General features: G+C 37.8%; 1 long non-coding RNA gene across 2 annotated transcripts in view; it reads left to right on the plus strand.

The window, feature by feature from the left end:
* Positions 1-1,705: 1,705 nt before the first annotated feature.
* The window catches only part of LOC131503724 (uncharacterized), an 88,056-nt gene continuing 67,793 nt past the window's right edge, over positions 1,706-21,968 (plus strand). For both annotated transcript variants that reach the window (XR_009257544.1, XR_009257545.1), the window contains exon 1: positions 1,706-1,798. This is a non-coding gene — a long non-coding RNA (uncharacterized LOC131503724). The remainder of the gene's footprint in view (positions 1,799-21,968) is intronic.

Genomic DNA, 21,968 nt, shown 5'->3' on the forward strand with positions numbered 1-21,968 from the left:
CTCATTGGGTTTCAAAGGCAGATGTTTTGGTGTCTTGTCTCCTATGTAGGATCTATGTGTTGGGATGCTTGATGTGGAGCATAGACCCTTCACATCTCAGGAAAAACCCCATATTTTTCAGATCCTTCCCAGCCGTGAATCACAGAGCCTGGTGTGTGTGTGTGTGTGTGTGTGTGTGTGTGTGTGTGTTTTCGTGGGACAGTGGGACAGTGTCTCTGCTTCTCTTACCTGTTGTGATGCTGAGCTTTTATCCTTTCTTGTAGAGGCTGTGTTCATAGATTTTCAGGTCTTTTTCAGAGGAAATTGTTCCATATGTAGTTGTGAATTTGTTGTGTCTGTGGGAGGAGGTGAGTTCAGGATCTTCCTACGCCACCATCTTGAACAACCCCTCTGACTGTTTTATTTTTCTATGTTAAATTTTAACCTCATTGAAAGTAAAAGCTGGCGCTATAGTCATAAATGTACTTAACAAAAACAAAACACAACACAGTCTCATAAAAAACTTATGTCTTCAAAAATGGTGACTTTCTTTGATATCATTATTTTTTTTTCTTCAACATTCCTTCTGTTAAGCCTGACTAAACTCCAGAAGACATCCTACACTAAGGTGTGATAGGCAATATAATGATATCTCAAAGATGTCCACATTATAATCCTTGGAACCTGTAAATATGCTACCTTACTTGACAAAGGGGAATTAAGGTTGTTAATCAGCTAACCTTATAATAAGGACATTATTCTGTTTTATTGAGTGGTCCCTCGTGATCACAAACGTCTTTAGGAGCAAAAGAGGGAGGCAAAAGAGAAGGTCAGAGAGATGTGACATGAGGACATAACCCTCCATTGCTGGCTTTGAAGATGAAGGAAGGGGCCACAAACCAAGGAATATGAGTGGTCTTCAGAAGCTAGAAAAGGCAAGGAAATGGATTCTCCCTTACAGCTTCCAGAGAGGAATATAGCTCTGTCAACATGTTGATTTTAGTGCAGTGAGACCCATTTTGGACCTATGACTTCCAGAAGAGTAAGGTCATAGTTTTTTATTGTTTTCAGTCACTAACCTTGTGGTAATACATTGCAGCAATAGAAAACTAATACACAAGGCAAACATGAAATGGTTCACCCCAATAGATAAACTCCCTTTCTGGCTGATTGGATCCCTCAAATTGCCTGAATTTCCTGAAGGCATATTCATTAACCCTCATTCATATCCTCTCCATTTCAAACTGTATGCCATGGACTTTTTAAAAATTTTCCTGTATCTCCTATTTTCTTCTCTAAAATTACCCAAGTTTCATTGTTTAGGGTTTCTTTCTACAGATGAGAACATCTCTAATAATAACTATCAAAGTTGATATTTTAGAAATGGGAAAATTATGTTCTATATGGTCCATATCAGTCAGGATCCAATATGAAGATATACACCATGTAGTTGTTTGAACAAGGAAAGTTACATATAAAGAGTTATTAGCTATAGCAAGAGGATTGGAGTTTTGAGGAATTAGAAAACTAAAGAATGCTAGAGAATATAGAAAAAACACATATAAGGAGCATGAACTACCTGGAGCTTAGCTAGAGCATCAGAGGAAAAGTGCCCCCAGGGCTGAGATCCAGATCTTGCTAGAGGGCATGGCTGTGACTCATTGGATATTTGTTGTGGTACCTTGCTGGTATAACTTGCTGAAAATCTGTCCTTTGGAATGTTACAGAAGCCTAACTTCTGGAATGCCAAGGAAAGCCTCACAGGAAGGTGTCTTGCTGGAGACTTTCTGCTGTGAAACCACCCAAGGAGGGTGCTGGGGTAAGCTGTTGGCCGCTGACTGATGCTGGCCTTTCTGCACATAGGATCTGGATGCTGGAGAAGCTGTTTATGCTGCAGGGTCTGGGTGTTGGAGAAGCCATGCATGCTGGATCTGAAATCAGGAAGGAAGCTCCCTTCCTCACACAGTGTCTCTCCAGCACTTTCTGCTGACAGAGCTTAACATCATGCCTGCTGACAGAGGAAAATATTCACAGGGCTCATCTTCATTTAGAGAGCAGTCAGTGAGGGGTAAATTTGGAATTGAGAGGCAATAACTTGATAACTGGCAAATGGTCCCAAAGGGCATACAGCATAGGACAATGGTTCTCAAAGTGTGATCTGTGAATCTCTGGGTTCCCTGAGATCCTTTCAGGGCACGTGTGAGGTCAAAACTATTTTTTTTTGATAATATTAAGTTATTTTTTTGCCTATTAACTGTGTGGGCACTTGTGGTACAAAAACAATGGTAGTAAAACTGCTGGCACTTTAGCCAAAAATAAAGCAGTGTAGCAAACTGTACTAATAGTCATTGTATTCTTTACTACCATTCATGGGATATATAAATAACTTCTTTTAAAAATCTCCTTGATGAAACAGTAGAAATGATTAACTTTGTGTATCCAAGGTTTGAAATTCCATATATTTTTTAAAAATATTCTGCCTGATGGAATGGGAAGAATGCATAAAGTAATTCTTCTGTGTATACAGTTACAACAATTGCTCTGAGGAAAAAGCAATTGTACAGTTGTTTTAGTTGCAAACTGTATTGGCTACTTTTTATCATAGGATGATATTTTAATTTGAAAGAATGATAACCTATGGTGATGCAGACTTGGGTATTTGGTACACATTTTCTTAAAAATGAACAAAATGAACCTATCAATCCACAGAAACCTGAGCATGTGTTGCCAATGATAAAATTCAAGCTTTCAAGTGGAAATTTGAATTTTGGAAAAGTTAAATCTCCCATCATGAGCTTGACAGCTTCCTAATCCTTAAAGATTCCTCTGACAAGATTAGTAGCAATATCACTAATATGATTTTTTGATATTCTATAATGAAATGTGTCAACATTTAGAAGATCTGATAACCTAGTGAATTAGTATTTTCTAGATAACCAATGCATGCTGTCACAAAATCATTCATGGATCAAAGATCCATTTAAAGCGTTAAGATAGATCAATGGATTTTAATGTAGCAGAAGACAAAACGGCCATTGATACTGTTTCAGATTCCATATTGCAGCTAACCTGTAAGACACTATCATGAATTGAGTTTTGGGTACTAGCCTAAGTGAAATTAGTCAGTCAGAGAAAGACAAAAATCATATGACTTCACTCATATGAGGACTTTAAGAGACAAAACAGATGAACATAAGGGAAGGGAAACAAAAATAATATAAAATCAGGGAGGGGGACAAAACAGAAGAGACTCATAAATATGGAGAACAAACTGAGGGTTACTAGACGGGTTGTGGGAGGGGGGGTGGGCTAAATAGGTAAGGGCCATCAAGGAATCTACTCCTGAAATCATTGTTGCACTATATGCTAACTAATTTGGTTGTAAATTTTAAAAAATAAAAAATAAAATTAAAAACAAATTTCCAGTTACCTGAAAAAGATATCAAAAATCTCGTCCCTTTTCCAACTACTTCCCAGATTTCCTTCTTACGCTCCAATCAACATATCACAACAGATTGTATGGAAGCAGGTATGAGAATCCAGCTGTCTTCTATTAAGTCAGAGACATTAAAGTTATTTGCCAAGATACAAAATAATGTCACTCTGCTCACTAAATTTTTTGTTTTAAGGCAATGTGGTTATTTTTAATAAAATATTTTATATATGTTAATGTATACTTGGTTTATTATTTTTATACTTATTACTAAATATTTAAGTAATTCTCTGTAAAAATTTCAAATATAGCAAGTATTAATATTAGAACTTACAAGCACAAAAGCTCTCTGGGCACCCCCAAATTTTGAAAGATTATAAAGGGGTTCCAAGGACAGAAGCTTGAGAATTACTGACATAGGAAAATAAATGGGTATAAATTGTATATTTTAGTTCAAGATAGGAAGTACTATCTGAAATTGGAGCTGTCACAATCCCACTAGTAATTAAAACAAAAGTAAGTTAAAGTACCAGATAGAAATGATTTCCTACCCCTCACATTGGCAAAATTAAAACAATCTGATAGTGTCAAGTTGGTGAGAGTGTGCGAGTGTAAGAACTCTCATTTATTGCTGGTGGAAGTTTGAGTGATATAATCACTGGGGATAGATAATTGACAATCTCTTGTTTGATTGAAAATGCATTTTATAATCAGGCAATTCTACTTTTTATTCTATGTTTTTGAGAATCTTTTACTCTTGTACTCAAGGATGGCATGGGCACAGAGGCTTACTGTTGGCCTTTTTTTGTAACAGCAAACAAACTAATTCAAAGCAGCACCATTATATACCCAGATCCCATACAATTGTTAAAGTGAATGTGCTAACTCTCCAAGTGTATTTAGAGGTCTTTAAAACATAATGCTGAGTGAAAACAGCAAATTACAGGGAGATATATATGGTACAGTATCATTTATGTACATTATAAAAGCCACACTCACAAAATATCTATGTGTTAAGTTGAATGATGTGAAATTGCATTCTTTAGGTCAAAAAATAGTTGAGGATTAGCAAATCCATATTATTCAAGTGAAGTTTAAAAAACTATCAGAAGTTTAAGAAACTTAGGAATTTATCACACTACGTTCTTCTGGGGAAGGTGATGTAGGCTGGCCAATGGTGAGGGACTTCAACTTTATCTGTAATTACTTTCTTTTATAATAATGAAAAACAGATAAAATATCAAAATGAAAATTATAACTGGTAGGAATTTGGGTGTTTATTTTGCTATGATATCTCAAGAAATTATTGCTTTTAACTGGAAATGTCTCAAAGAGGATGAAATGAGTCAAGAGGCAGCCTGCTTCTTTTACTGCAGTGTTCAGGATATTGTAGGGGACATTCAAACATCCAGTTCTGGGGCTTCTGGGAAACCCACTGCCTTTACTCAAAGACACAAATGTGGTTAGAGCAGCTTCTAGTTCCGTGGCAGCTTGTTGTGGTAGGAAAGAGGCATGAGAACCGTGAATTTCTTCAGAACTCCTATCAATCCCAATACCTAATTAGGTTCATAAAAGGCTGACTTCTGGTGCTTAGTGAAGGAAGATTTTTAGCTAGCAGAATATTCACTTCAGCAGACCTGAAAATACTGACTTCATCCAGTCCCTCTAAACAGTCCATTTGGATATTTTTCACCAGGACTGTGAAAGTTAGACTGACATATTAGACACAGATAAAACAAACTTAATATGTATAAATTGTAGTTAATAGGCAGCATGTAACCTAATGTATTACAAGCATCTTCTTTGGATGGTACTTTGTTTTTTCTTTGTTTCTGAACTGCCTTAAAAGTAGGATTTTTAGTGGGAGCCTCACAAAATTGAAAACAAATGACACAATAAATTAGTATTTAAGTCTTTTATGCGGTTATTCTTGCAGAGCTCTGGTTGGAGAGGAGAAGGGAAGATCTGACCAGGACCTTAAGAATATCCCAGCCTAACTGGATACCCAGAGCCCAGACAAATGACGTTCCTATCAAACAAGCTATAGGAAGTGATAACACTGAGTTTTGGCAGCCATGGCTAGAGAGAGCACTGTAGCTGTTGTGGAAAGATTGTGATAAGAGCTGGCTTGGCATGTGTTTGGGAACAGCTTCCCAGGGGAGATTGAAAAGGGAGATAGATGGGCCAGTTTACCTGTGTGAAATCCAGTTTACTTACTCTGGGACTTGTGATTTTCTGCTGAGTTTGGAGGTTAATTCTGGAAGAGTGGATTAAGCCCAGCAACACCGTTGTGATTCACGGCAGAGTCTTGACTCTTGCAAATGAGTCGGGAAATACGAGGAGTGTGAAATATAGCAGGCGATGGCTAAATAGTTCAGTGGTGGTTATTGTTATTAGAATGTGTGAGGCAGTCTTCTATTTATAGCACACTGTTCTGAGCGTTTGTCCAGCTCTACCTCTACCCAAAGAACTCAATGTGACATCAGGCTGGAGAGCTGCTCATCTAGGTGAAATTACTAAGGGGATTCCAGTGGAGCTTCAGATTATTCACATTTCAATGACATTTCCTCACGAAAGATATAGGACTGCTTATATATAGTCAGCTGTCAGATAGCGACACGGAAATGTGCTCTGAGATGGGCCCTGGATGCTGTGGGGTTTATTTCTCTAGCTTAGGGCCACACCAAGATAGAATCTTTAGCAACTCTGCCCTTTTTCACACGTCCTAAGTCATAGTGGTCCAAATGAATCACCGTTTGTAATATATTTGGACCTCTTCTTATTCTTAATGAATCTCTGTCTTCTAGGCTTAGCATCCTGACAGTTTATTCAGTCATTCATTTGTTTAATATGTGTTGAGTAGTCTGCTAAGTGCAGTTAAAAATAAATAAGAAGTTTTTCATCTAATGAAGGAGGTAAGGAACATCCTCAAATATCCTTAAAACAAAATGGAATGAGAAGTGCCATGTCAACCAAGAGCAAGAAGGGTTCCAAGAATGGCAGTGTTCAGATGGCGGTGGGTGGGAGAGGTTGATAATAGAGGGAGAGCTCCCTCTCAGGAGGGAGCTGAGAGCCTTACAGGAGAAGCAGAACAAAGGTGTCAGCTTCATGACCAGGTTTATGGCTTGGTAGTCCTTCTAACTGATGGTTTAAAAATATCTGTTCAACTTTTGTTTAGTGGAAAATAAGACCCACAGAAGCCTCTTCTCTACTGCCTCAAGTGATTTAGTTCTGGTCCCCAGCTTGTATACCCTATTTAGGAGGGGAAAAGCTCTGTGGTTACCTGGATCCACTCCCTCTGGAAGGCAGTATAGCCACCTGCCATCTGTGGTTATTCACACTTACCCTGCCAATCCTCCCCAAGCCCAAGTGGCTTTATTAAATTATTCCTTCTTAACACCTACAGTGCTGTTTCTGAATGGAGTCCTAGTAAACACAGTTTGCTCCATTTCGCTACATTCTTGAGCACTACTGGAATAGTTGCCATCTGGCCCTCTCCCTAATCTAGCTCTGAAGAGAAGCAACAGCCTGAGCAAAAGTTCAGACTGGAGAGCTTGGGGGTGACATTCCAGAATATGAAATATCATCTGTAAAGAAGTAGTGAAAGAAACTGCTGCAGGGGAGGGGCATCAGCTTGTAGAGGCCTTTGAAGACTAGTCTAGTCTAAGTGAATGGGCCTCTGTTCACTAAGTCATAGGAAGGCACTAAAGGATTATGAGCCAGGATTATGGTTTGCAAAATCAGATTTGTAGTTTGGGAATTCTTTTTGGGTTGATAAAAGGAAATAGTGGACCTAAAGATGTATAAGAGTTGTATATTCTCATTCTTTACAAATGTCTACATTTCAAAAATTTCTATAGTCACTAATAGTCATACTCAATGGTTAATATTTTGCTGTTTCTGTCCAGTTGTATTTCTTTGTGCGTGTTTATATGGTTGGGATTACAATGTGTATACAACTTATTTTCAGTTTTTGTACCTACCTTAATAACACTAATGCCCCACATTATTAAAACTCTTCACGAATAGTTTTTAATTGGTTGTGCCATATTTTGTAGAAATCCTTTTTTTCTCAACCATTTCCTTAATGTTGAACATTTGAGTTATCATCTATTTACTATTAAGTCATGTTATAATTATTTAATTAAGATTCATTTGGCAGCAACATGATTTGGAGAAGAAGGTTATGTTACACAATAACACATAACTGAAATGGGAGACAATGACAGGAAGAAGTTTCATTGATTCCACGTCTAATTTGGGTAGGAGTGAAGGAAGGAATGGAGGAAATCTTATGGGATTATTGTGAGCTTTTCAAGCTTTGGTTTTTAAAAGGCCCGCACCAAGTTTTCTTCCTCTTTTATACCCAGTGAGCCCTCATTACATGGTTTGTTTAATAAATGGATGATGAATGAGTAATTGAACACTAGGCGTTAGCAATGCTGCTGTTGCCAAGTACCATCACATGCATACATTCTAAATAACATTTTTACTATGGCTTCCCCGAAGAAAATGGTATCCATCCTTGGCAACTATTATCTAAACCATCCCAAATGCACCAATTCCCTGTGATATGTCTGATGTATTTATTTACTTCTTTTCGGAAACACAACACCCATGAAAACAAAGAGTGGTCAGCAAAGAAATTAATACATTTGCTTCTGGTTTTTTTCCCAATATTTTTCATTTACTTCTGGTCAACAGGCAAGCATGTATAAAAATTTCTATAATGTGCCAGTGCTATGCTCAGTGCTTTGGCAAGTAAAGTGTGTATTCTGCCTTATGCATGACTTATAATTTAGTCATGTAGCAGAAACTAACATGCAGAGATAAAAAAGAGAGAATGATTTAGAGATTGTGTTTAGTGAAGAACGCATTTATTATCTACTGAAGCTTAGAGACAGGAATAACAGAATGGGATAAGAATATTAGTAAACACAAAGAAGGCAAGGTGAATTTCATGAACCAAGTTGAAATTCTGTCAGTATTGTGGTTTTGTCTAATTCCTTGAAATGGAGGCAGGCAACGGATGGTCCCCACTTCCTGTGTAGGGGATCCTTCTTTACTTCCCTAGGATAAATGGAGACCCCTAAACTCATTTAATCAGTGCTTCACCACCACATTCTCAACTGCGATGTTGGCCTGAATCTACGACCCCAGAGACAGACAGACTTGCACCTAAGACCTGCTATAATCCACGTGAATAATCAATATTTGCTGGTGCAATGATCTCACTCTGGGAAATAATGCTTCTGAGCTAATTGAGCTAATGAGAATATATTAGCTATTGGTCTAGTGAAAGTGATGGCAGAGTAATCTAATTCCTACTGGCTCCTGGATAACCTTCAATTTAAAGGTAATGACATTAAGAAATGTTAAACTGAGTATGCTCAAGTGTACATGATATGTACTCATTAGGCAGTGCAAATGGCCATCAGTAAGTCATAATGATTCTTTAGAGCAGGGGCTCTTCACCTGGGGTCCATGGATAGAATTCAGAAAGTCTGTGGACTTGGATTAAAAAGAGAGTACAACCTTATTTTCCCTAAATTCTAATGAAGTTTAGCATTTTCCTTCATCAGGAATATGGGCAGCAAGTTACAGTGGCATTCAAGGTACCTGTGACTTAGTCGTGAATAGAAACTACACCTATTTTTGTATCACATTGCGTTTGTTTCCTATATCCTATAAGATATTGTTTACATTCAACAGTACTTTGAAAATATGATAATTAGACCTGCAAATGGATCTTGCTATTTCATACATTAATAAAGACTATGTTGTTATATCAATAATTTTTTTTTAACATTTTGATATTAGTATTTAACTATAACTGGTTTTCTTTGTATTCTTTTTGGGGTTTTTTTGGTGTGTGTGTGGGGTTTTTTTCTTTTGCTTTAAAAAAACGTTGTTGTGAGAAGGCATCATAGACTTTACCTGACTGCGAAGGGGTTTATGCACAAAATGATTAGGGACCCTTACTTAGAAAGAGGAACCTTTTGTTCCTGGTGAAAACTTTGCTACTTGCAACATATATTCTTTCTGTTTTTCTGACACGGGGGATCCTACCAGTCCCTTCCTATGGGGGAGAACTTGGAGTGGCTCCGCTGTCAGTTTACACAGTGAGATCTTACACCATATGTAACTCTAGAGGCTGGAGAGATGACACTCTGCCAAAATGGTTGGGAAACATGGAGAAACAGAGAGCTGGTGGCTGGACCATCTTACAAGGAGAAGTGACTTCTATAAAATTTTATCATGTTGCAGACTGTTGCCTTTCCTCCTCGGCTCTTCTCCTTCTCAACTCACGTCATATCAACAAAAGTTTTAGACAAATAAACTAGCAAAATACAAGGCTGCGTGAGCCAGCCTTTCTTCCAGCCGTCCAGTTTGGTTGGGGGATGGCTGTGGAGAAGAAAAGGGAGAAGAGATGGCCAGGGTCAAGTTGTCATTTCATCTCCCCATATAAGACCCCACTGGCGGTGTGACATTGCTTAAGTAACACATCCTTTCTAGTCTGTGATTTCATCATATTAAAATGAGAGGCCAGTTCTGATTCTGACTGGGTCCTGAGTGCTGGGAAAGATGGAGTAGTTGTTTAAGGGCTCAAGATTTTGCTCCTGTGGCTCTGACTCCCTGACAGCCCAGACATAAGCCAAGAGGAATGGAGAGAATCACTGGACCTCAGCTTCTCAGGAGCCTCTTGAAAGCTGATCTAGAATGCTTCAGGGTCTGCCATGTGAGGAGAAAGCACAGGGAGGCTCTTTGGCAATAGCTTCCTTGGGTCTTCCAAGGTGAAAAGTTGAGCAATGTCACCAGTGAGGCAGTGCAGATCCATTTCACAAAGATCTTTGGAAAGCAGACTCCTCCCCGACTGTGCTCTCAGATGGCTGGTCTGTGTCTGTCAGAGCGTAGGAGGTTATTTGGGCCCCAAAGTAAGCCCAATTCAAATGGTCATTATTTTTCCTGGTGCTTACTTTACTTTCCATAGCCTGTCTCCTTTTAAATTTATTTTTATTTTTTGCATCACTTCTGCTGATTTAAAAAATCACTCATTCTCATGCACTCCACTCCAAGAACAAAAATAAGCCTTTCAGATAAGGTTTTTGTGGCCTGAATTGGGGAAGTAGACCAGGTAAAAGGAAACATGTATGATGTTTATTTGGGTCCAGGTTTATTTGGGCTTAATTGTGAAAATGTGTGGTTTCTCAAGCTGCATATTCATTTATTACAATATTAAAATGATTATGGTAAAATACTTCACAGAGGCTCCTTGACTCAGTAAATAGACATCGTGGTGGTCTGAGCAAATAGCTTCTGTTATTGAAGACCATGAGGGAAAGGAAGGGGAAAAAGTAGTTACAAACAGAGAGGGAGGGAGACAAACCATAAGAGACTCTTAAATACAGAGGACAAACAGGGTGGATGGGGGTTGGAGGAGAGGGGAAAATTTGGGATGGGCATCGAGGAGAGCACTTGTTGGGATGAACACTGGGTATTATATGTAATGATCCACGGGAATCTACCCCCAAAACCAAGAGTACACTTTCACACTGTATGTTAGCCAATTTGACAATAAATTATATTTAAAAAAAAAAAGAAAAGGGAAAAAATAGCTTTTGTTATTTTCTGAATCTGAAGCCCACTCTTCTAACAACTACATCTTTGCTACTGAATTCTAAGAGAAGAAACTGCTTGTGAGCTCTTGCACTGGTTCTAAGGCAGCAAAAGATTACTGTATTAGAAGGTCCCTAGCTCTACAGGATTTTACCCAGGAACATTTTGTTTGTTCTTAAAACACAAAGGTCTTAATTTAGCGGAATTTTTAATTGATGGTAATTTTTGTATAATCGATCTTTAGGAGAAAAAAGGAAATGCCAATGAAATACCTACTGGTGCTTTGCTCAAGAAACCATCTTTCATTTCATGACTTGAGATTAGTGGAAAATCCGTTTAATCTCCTGTACCTGCTATCTTATGACTATACTTTATGACTATGATTAACATTCACAAATGACCAAAGGCAAAGCAAAACCTCAAATCGTTAAAGATCCAGAAAGCTTTAAGAATAGCAAAATTTGAAACTCAATTTTTCTTGCTTAACAACCCTCATTACCAAATCTTATATTGAATATGCTGATTGATTTAAGTTTTATTACCCTTTAGAAAAAGAGCCAAATCTTGTTAAGCTAGGTGCTTGAATGGAATGGTATTTGACCTCCCATTTAGCAAGAAAGACAGTATATTTAAGGTGTATTTTGAAGGCTATAATATAAATTTAGATTTAGTCACCAGTGTGGCTAAGGAATTAATATCCACTTCATTCTTAATTTATTTGGTTTGAGTATTCTGCAAAAGACGAGAAAATTATGCTTAGTTAGGAAAGACCCAGTGAGGCTAAAGGAGGAACATTTAACACAGTGTTTAAACTTCAGAATGAGAAAATTTCTGGAAACAAAAGAAGAAAATGAAATAAACATTTTATGATTTTTAGGTTCTGACCTCTAGTCTTTGGGGGAAGCAATGGTGGGTTGAACACTCTTGATTATTGATTCATGTAATTCCCATGATCATTGACAGTATTTCTGGAATATAACATTTTAATCACTAGATCTAGACTGGACCAAGAGTGGTATGAGATTTGTTTATTATTTCATTTTATTGGAGAGTCTACAAGAATGTTATTCAGAGCTCTTGGTTTCTCCCCCCCCACTCCACCCCCCCCCCCCCCGCCCATCCATGTAGCATCTCTTTCAGCCTCATTATTTTATGTCTGTAACAAGATGAGTCATAAAATCAAATGCAAAATGTTACAGTTTGCACCCCTGGACAGAGGAACCAGCGTACAGCTCAGCGAAATGAGGCAGTAAACCTAATACTTTTGTGCAAACTGTGCAAAACTATGTACTTTTGTACATTCACTTAAAGCTTTAAGTCTGGTGGTTTAATAGAATCTTTAAGTTCACGAACAATAGGAAGAGAGGCAAGAGATGCAGAAATTAAATGAATAGTTGCAATTCCATATAATAGAATGTGTAACTTTAATCAGCTTTAATCTTACATTTTGACCCCTTGTTTCTAAGCCAGTCATTCAGAGAACGAGCTGGGGTTTTATTCCACAGTATCTTGGCCATACCCCTTGCTCTGTGTGTTGTCCTTCTGTGACTTAATGTTGTGTAGTCATTTTTGCCCTCTTTGGACATCAACAACTTCCTACCCTCCTAATTCAGATGGGGACAGCCAAATGCAGCTTTATAAAAAATGATCATTTCCCATCCATCAACAAATGCTTATCAGTGGGCCAGATATACAGGTTGAGAACATAGCAGTGAACAAAGTGAACAAATTTCTGTCCTCAGAGAACTTATGATCTACTTGAGAAAAAGACGCTAGTCAAATGAAAAATTATATAATTTCAATTTGTTGTAAGAACTTCAGTGGAAAATTAAAGTACAGTCTTTGAAGATAATTACAATTGATGTTAGTTTGGGAAGTTAGTTTGTCTTTCTGAGAATGACATGAAGATGATTTGAAGTACAAGCAGCAATTAGCTGAGAAGTGAGTTGGAGAGAAGATTGTTCCAGCTAGATGGAAGCACAAGGATGAAGGTCCTGGAGGGGGGAAGAACTGGGAGCGTGTGAGGAAGGAAAAGGTGACTAGTGTGGCTGGAGTGTGGTGTGCATGGCATGGATGTGGGAGTAAGGGTGATGGGCTAAGGCCAGAGCTACTGGGGACTGGGAGTGGCCAAGTCATGCAAGGTGTGTGGTCTTTTTTAAGGACTTTGGATTTATCCTAACAGGGATAATAAGCCATTGCAAGAATTTAAGCAAGGGAATTATACAATAGAATTTAAGTAGACAATACCACTTTGGCTATTGTGTGGAAAATCAGTTGGAGGAGGAGGCAAGAATGGGAAATGGAATATTACTGCTTTAGCCCAAGACAAGATCATAGTAGCTTGGACTCCAGGGATAGCATGAAGATGGACTGGAGTTAGTGGATTCAGGTAAAACAGATAGGACTTGGAAATGCCTTGCAGGAGGGGATGAGAAAGAAAGAAGTGACAAGTGTGACTTCCAGATTTTTGGCTACTGCAATTAAGTGTGTGGAAAAGATGCCATTTGCTGAAATAGGGAAGGCTGGAGTTGAAACAAATTGGAGGGAGAAATCAAAATGTAATTTTAATATGTTATGTTTGAAATATATTTGAGACTTTACAGTGGTGATGTTAAAGAATTCATTAGATAAAAGGGTCTTTGTTTAGAGATGCAAATTGAAAATTAATTGGTACATAGATGGCACTTAAAGCCATGTGAATGTATATTTATTTTACTGATAAATAGCATATACTAAGAAAGGAAGAAGCTCCAGGATGGAGAGCTGAAGAACTCTAAAATATAAAGGTCACATAGAGGAGGTCTTGTTGTTTAATAAGCCTAAGAAGGTACAAGTAAGAGAAATAAGAAAACATTTAAGATAATATGGTGTCCTAGAAGGGATCAAAGAGACCATTTCAACAAGAAGAGGGAGGTCATTTTGGTTGAATGTGGTTGGCAGTTTAGTAAGATGAGAACCTAATAATTTAGAGGTCGTTGGTAGATTTAGTAAGAATAACTTTGGAAGTAGAGGCAGCATTTAGATTATAGTAAATGGGCAGTAGGGAAGTGGATATAGACTGTATAGACAATGTTTTAGGGAAAGATAGGCTGTGAAAAGAAGCAGAGAGGGGTGTGGTCTCTGGTGAGGGTTATAGGTCAAGGGGGGACTTTTTAGAAGATGGGAGATACTAGAGCATCTTTGAGTACTGATAGGAATCAGAAGGAAAGAGGAGGTGTTTGAGGATGAGAGGGATTAATGATGGAGCAGCCCCTCTGAGAAGGTGGAAAGGGTGGTAGGTTAAGAGTGAGTTCTGCTAAAATGTCAGAGTTAGCAGAGTTGGGATTTTGCTAGTCAGGGGTTATTGAAGGGGCGGGGGATTTGCAGGCATTTGCCAAGGAGTAATTTTAATGATAGATCAATGATTTTGATGTGGGTAAGGAAGGAAGTAAGAACACCAGGGTCTTAATGAATAGAGAAATGGAGAAGTCTATGGATTTGAAGACTTGAAGGCAATGAGTGCTTTGGACAAGAGTTTCTACATGGATACTGGCTTCACCCATACATACTAGGGTCTTTCTTTTTCAACTGCCCTACATCCTAGTTTGCATTATGTATTGCCAAATATCTTTAGAACTCCTCCACAAAAAATTCCCATGCTTACAAACTAAAGTAGAAAAGTAAAACAAATAAGCATGTCTTAAATTTCACTTAGTCTTGCCTCCTGTCTTAACATACTTCTTTTTGGCCTGAGGAGCATTGATCATGTGTTTGTTGGAGAAGAATGTTTATTGGAATGTCAGGATCTGTTCACTTAATTCTGCTTCTAGTTAGATGCCTGAATTTATGCGGTTCCCCCACCAGCAAGCTCTGTGCAAAAAAAATCACAATTGTTTGCTTTTTCTATATAGACCTTCTAGACACGAATGTATTTCCTGACTACGACCAAAGTATGCCTAATTATTAAAGATTTTTTTCTTGTTGGTTTCTTTCCAAACTAGATTTTTGCCCTTCATACTTAGACTTAGTTATTCGTTGAGTACCTATCAACTGACTGGCAATGTGCTAGCTTCTAGGAATAAGAAAATTTGAAAACTAATTTGCTCTGGGGCAGGCATGCAAATCCCAGTTTATTGTAAATGCTTTCATTAGGCACTTATAGAGGACTAGGGGAATACTGAGGAAGGGAGCAATTAATTCTACCTTGGTAAAGGAGTTAGAAAAGGAAGGTATTTTTGAGAAGGGCTATTAAGAGTAAGTAGAAGTAGGTAGCAAAGGTGCGAATGTGAATGATAATGTTTGCAACCTGGAGAGGAGTCTGTTGTGGTTTGTGACTAAGCTGTACGGATCTAGTCCCAGGATTTCCGTTTGAAAGTTTTGCTTGACCAAATTCTGACAAAATTTATGGTCAAGCTAACAATTTGCATATTATTCTGTAGGATAGAACCTTTTAAAGGTTTTAAAATAGAGGCCTGATTTGATCACTTCTGTTTCTCTTGCCCTATTTCTGTTTTCCTTCTAGTCTTAATATATTTCTGTTAAGCAACTTTTTACCTCAGTCAAAATTACGTCTCGGAACTGACACCACTAAACTCCAGATGCCCCAACTTGAGCTGCTGATTTTGACAACTCTGATGTCCCCACTGGTCCTTTTGCCTCTGCTGCCTGAGAAAGTGGCACCCAGCCTTGGAATGATTCTCTGCCAGCCCTGCTTCTTTGAATCAAAGTCTTGAGTAGATGAGTCTGATTGGCTAGGTTTGACCATGTGACTACATTAGTTGCAAGGTAGCCTGGGATGATGAATGTCCCACATTGCCAGTTTCCATACAGAAGCTGTCTCTGCCCTGCATCAGGATTCCTAAAGGGAAAGATTCTCCAGACATAAGTAGAGTTACAAATAATGATCAGCTAAAAAAAAAAAAAAAAAAAGAGAGAGAGAGAGAAAGAGAGAGAGAAAGAAATCTGTTCATAAACCAACTTTTATGGATGAGAAAAGTAACTTGTCCAAGGCCACAGTGGTATAAAGCAGTGAAGGAAGGACCTGAACAGGAAGTCTGACTCCAGAACTCATATTCTGAGCTACTACATCCTATAATTAAACTGTAGAGTGATAAAGACTTTGATAAGGTGTGCACAGGGATGATAGTGATATACTGGAGAGAGTAAGGAGGTTTTTGGCTGTGAAACAGAGTGAAAGTAAAGGGTCCACCTGTACAAGAGTTGGGCATATTGGTTTTGTTAGCACCATAATGTCACTAGGGGTGGGGCAGGTTGTTACAGCCATAGTCAGGAACAGAACAGGGGAGGTGCTTAATTAGTTCAGAGCCTGTAGTTTGCCCAACTTAACCAAGCAGCATGGCTAATATCCCTGAGACTGACTTTTCAAATCTCTGATCTCTGTTGATCTATTTCTCTTAGATCTTTGTGTTTTCTAGCCTCACTTATGGGTCCCTAACCCCCTGCCTCTTCCCCCCACTTCCCCACCCCATTTCTGACTTTTCTTTGATGTTCTTCCTGGTCACAGAGAATTTAAACTCGAGGGAATATTTAGAGGGCCTTTTCTGAGAGGAAAAACATCAGTGTTAGTCAGATATACACACACCAGATGCAAAAACAGGAATAATAAAAACGTGTAATTTTAGCTAAAACCAAATCTGATCATAAGATACATCTAAGAAGTTAAATTTCAAATTTTTTGGATCCTTCAACGAAAGTAAATAAATTGAACGATTTTTTATAAACACTAGTCAAAATGTTGCAATAAGTCACTTCTAAGCTACATAAACATTTAGGCCCAATTACATAATTTCTATTTTTTTTAATCTTGAAAAACAAAACAACCAAAAGGAGACCCTTGTGATTAGTCTTTCTATTTCATTCATTTTCCAAGTGTTGGATTCTCAGTGACTCTAAGTTTGTAGAATGTGGTATTGCTTTCCCTGGGAATGAGCATTTCCAAAGCATCTTTCTTCTCTTGTTTTTACCTCATGGCATTATCCAGCTATCAATATCAAGATTTATTAGAATGTTCTTTATCCACCTAGAAGTCCTTAGACTCTTAGTAGGGCTTCCAGTTAAATTTTGTAAATTCCAGGCTATTGGTGAATGCTCTACAATAATAAATACTTTGTATTCCTTTCATACGTTAGTTATCCTTGTGGAAATCAGAAGTCTCCCGGCATTTGAGGGGAATATATACCTACCATCAAATACTCATGAGATCCATGGTCTTTTCCATCATGCCACTTATTAGGGTTGCTCACAAATCCGAATACAGCTTTTTCCTTTTCTTTCAGCCACTGCCAATATTTACCTTTCATTTCTTCTGTTTCCCACAATTATCCACATCTAAACATTATCAGAACTGTCCCCAGGCATCTAAACTTTAAATGAGATTGTAACTTTTCCATTCAGGTCTTGTTTCATTAAACAAATATGTGGGTGCTACATGATTTTTCAGCAGATACTGTTTATGTGGGAGTTGGATTTGTACTGTTTACAGTTAAAGAGAAAAAAATTCAACACTTTATTGGACATGTACTAGCATGTGGGTGAGGTTGAAGAAAATAATTGAGTGTTGAAATCAAACACATGCCTGGGAAAATATTCCTTTCTGATGGGGCAGGCAGGAAAGGCCAACAGCTGGCACACATGGAGAAATTTAGGGATTAGACCTTCTTTTTCAGAATGTCCCTTCAGAATGCCCAGTCTCCTAACTGGACCTGATTGCTCCAACAGAATTCAAGGCAAACTTCTGTCTATTTCAGAAGCAAGACATATCACCAAAGAACAAACACCATGTATCTTTATCCCATTGTACACGATCTCTCTCCCATGCTCTTAAGAGCCATTCATCCACCTGTCTGTCTGTCTATCTATCTATCATCCATTCTCATCATACATGGTAGTTATGTTCTATCTAGTTGCTGTGAACATTGAATTAGTGAATGCTGAACCACTGCTCCTAGGATAAATGCAGGGTTGGATTCCATGTTCGCCAACTCATTATTACATACCTTGTTTCAATGTGTGTTTCTGTTTAAAGACATCTTATTTAATATGTATTGTTGATTCATTGGCATTGAACTCACAGCCAGCAGTGCTATAACTCATACCTGAATGAAGCTTGTCTAACACAAGTATTTTCTTTGTAAAGTACATCACAGCCTTCTTGCACTTAGACATCATAGACAGCACTTAACCACTATGCTTGTGGGCTATTTAAAACAGTGAAACCATCAACTGAAAAGCATAAAAATGTAAAAACTATGCCACAAAGTGGAATGCAAAAAGATCTGTCTATAGTATGAAAACTAAAGCAAGAAGGTAGAACAGTGCCTTATTCAGCTGACATATATGTCAGGTGACTCCATTTTTTTGCTGCTTCCAGCATGTCCATGAATATTGATCTTGACGTGAAAAATTTTAATGAACAGGAAAATTTGGAAGTACAGAATTTGCAAATAATTAGGATTGATTGTATCCATCTGTTCATTGATCTATTATCCATCCATTCATCCCTTTATTTATTTTCAGGGCATAAGGCATACTGAGAATTTCTAGTCATTTTATTTTGGTAATGTATATTGCAAATGTGACTTCATTATCCTGGTTTTAAGACTGTTTAAAATATGCAGTCCTGAGATCAAGGACTTGCAGCTCTTATTCACTGCTATATTCCCAACCATAAAACAGAGCATGGAACACAGTAGATTCTCAATGAATATTGAGAGAGTCAATGAGGGTTTGGCAAATGGCACTTGTTGCATAGAATAGCATATTTTTCTTTCTCTCATATTGACCTCAGGTAGAAACATCTCAGAAATCCAAAAATGTCCCCATCACTTAGGTTATTTATTTATTTATTTATTTATTTTTTTGCACACAGTCTTCAAAGAGGAGGATTAAAGTAGAATAATCAAATAAATAAGATCTATGGAATCAATGGACCTCACTTTAGCCATCAATTTAGGAAGATGAAAATCTGTCTCCAAACTTTCTCCCCATCTCCTACTTCTACTCCAAATTAAGAAAAATCCGTAACTTTCCCAAGTATTTATGTCAGTATTTAAAAAGCTCTGTCACCTAATAAAATCTTATTATTTTTTCTTTTTATCTTTCTATATGTTAAATTTTCCCTCTTTGTCTTTCTCTCTTTGTGTTTCTCTGTTTCTCTTCCTTTCTTCCTTTCCTTCTCAAACCTCCTCCTTCCCCTCCTCCTCCTTCTCTTTCTTCTACTCCTCCTCTTCTTCTCCTCCTTCTTCTTCTTCTCCTCCTTCTCCTTCACCTTCTTCTCTCCCTCTGTCCCTCTTATCCTCCCTCCTTCTCTCCCTCTCTCCCTCTCCCTCTCTCATGCCAGGGTAGACAATAGCCCTATACATCAAGACCTTTTAGGCTATCAGGCTATCATCTTCACTTTCCCAGGTGAAACGTTACTTCTGGGAGAGTACAACTGGGACTCTGTGTGTTGATCGAGTTGTTTAACGCAACATATGCCCAGAATTGTGTAAAGAGAAAATAAGTGTCCGAAAAATAAAGATGAAGGAGATTGTATTTTTAGCATGGAGGTCAAATTATGGCATATGAAAGTAATCTTACAGAGTATGGGAGTATAGGACTTTGTGCAATTCAACAGAAGAGTTAGATTTATAAGTACAGTAGTCCCCCACCCCTTATTCACAATTTGTTACCTGTGGTCAACTGTGGTCCAGCAGCAGATGATCCTCCTGTTGTATTGTCAGAAGGTCAGTAGTCGTGTAAGACTATGTCGCAATGTCTATCATTCACCATACTTCATCTCATCACATAGGCATTTTATCATGTTACATTATCTCAAGGAGGAAGGTAACTGACTATGGCCCAATAAGATATTTCAAAAAAGAAAGAGAGACCATATCATATAACTTTTATTATAATATATTGTTGTACTTGTTCTATTTTATTATTATTTATTGTTGCTAATCTCTTACAGTGCTTACTTTATAAATTAAAGTTCCTCATAGGTATGTATGTACAGGAAAAAACATAGTCTATACAATACTTGGTACTATCCACAGTTTCAGTCATTCTCTGAGGGGTTTGGAACATATCCCCTGTGGATAAGAGCAGACTACTGTAGCAGTGATCTTAAAGCTCCTCAGATATGGAAGGAGGTAATTATGGGGCTAGAATGAATTGCCAGGGAAGCTGCTGGGACTTAATTGTATATACAATGTTGTTGTAAATAGATTTCTTTTCTTACCCTAGAGTTGAGTCTATCATAACCCTGGAGGCAGTATACTGCCGGGTATAGGGTGCTAATTGAACATCATTATAAACCTGTTCTCTGAAGATTGGATGCATGTGTTTGGAAAGTGTATGTGGTAGAATAGTAGAGTTGTGGGGGCAAGGTTACTGGGAACGATATTATAACAGGTGCCATTTAAACTTGATAAATTCAGGTATCATGATAAATGTTATATTTTTCTTTTTTTAATTTAATCGTCAAAACTCTTTGGGGCGCCTGGGTGGCTCAGGTCATGATCTCGCGGTCCGTGAGTTCGAGCCCTGCATCGGGCTCTGTGCTGACAGCTCAGAGCCTGGAGCCTGTTTCAGATTCTGTGTCTCCCTCTCTCTCTGCCCCTCCCCTGTTCATGCTCTGTCTCCCTCTGTCTCAAAAATAAATAAGCGTTAAAAAAAAAAAAAACTCTTTGAGGTGATATTGTCTCTATTTTACATATGAGGAAAATTCATCTCAGAGAAGATAAATAAGCTGTCCAAGATCATAAAACTGGTATACGGAGCAAAATAAGACTCTAGTACAAAGCTACATGGCTCCAAAGTCCCAGGTATGTCTTTCTGTCTAAAATGAAAAACAGACCAATACAAAGGAATAACTTGCTATATTTTTATGACTATAAAAAGCAGTATATAAAAAGGTTCATTGTAGGAATCTTAGTTCAAAGTAAATAAAATAAAAATCACCCAAAGCACTATATTTTAAAACAAATGAACAAAGGGGGAAAAAAGAGAGAGAGGCAAACCAAGAAAGAGGCTCTTAATTATAGAGAACAAACTGATTGTTAGCAGAAGGGAAGCTGGGGGGCGGTGGCGGGGGGAGATGGGCAAAATAGGTGATGGGGATTAAGAGTGCACTTGTTGTGATGAGCACTGGGTGTTGTATGGAAGTGTTGAATCACTATATTGTACACCTGAAACTAATATTACACTGTATGTTAACTAACTGGAATTGAAATAAAAACTTTTTAACAAGTATTGTGTTTTGATGAAGTTTTGTTCAACTTCCTTCTAGTCTTTTTCTGTGTTATATAAATATATTTTTCATCTATATGTTTTATATTTATGTATACAAATATGTGTGTATATGAAATGTATATGAACAAAAGCATAGGGACACATTCTTTGTGTTCATACACAAATATAATTGGAATTAGGTACCATATAGTAATTTTATGATGTATGTTAACAAAGAATACAGTATTTACAATTCTTCAAAATCAATGTGCTTAATGATTATTTAATGCTTCGTGGAATATATATACTGTAATTTACCTATTTTTGGATATTTAGGAAATTCCAACTTTCTTTAGTGTTACAAGTAATAGTGTGGTGAGCCTTGTAACTTTATGTATTTTTTTAAAATGGTTATTTATTTATTTTGAGAGGAAGGGAGAGAGAGAGAGAGAGAGAGAGAGAGCGAGCATGAGTTGGGGAGGGGCAGAGAGAGAGGGATAGAGAGATTCCCAAGCAGGCTCCACATTGTCAGCACAGAGCCCGATGCAGGGCTCCATCCCACGAATGATGAAATCATGACCTGAGCCAAAAACAAGTCTGATGCTTAACCAACTGAGTCACCCAGGCGCCTTGAGTCTTGTAGTTTTAAAAGTATCTGATTATCAGATTATTTCCTCATGAGGGATACTTAAAAGTAGAATTGCTGGGTATAAACACAACTTTTATT

The sequence above is a fragment of the Neofelis nebulosa genome, chromosome 2 (genome assembly GCF_028018385.1).
Source record: "Neofelis nebulosa isolate mNeoNeb1 chromosome 2, mNeoNeb1.pri, whole genome shotgun sequence".
Lineage (NCBI taxonomy): Eukaryota > Metazoa > Chordata > Mammalia > Carnivora > Felidae > Neofelis > Neofelis nebulosa.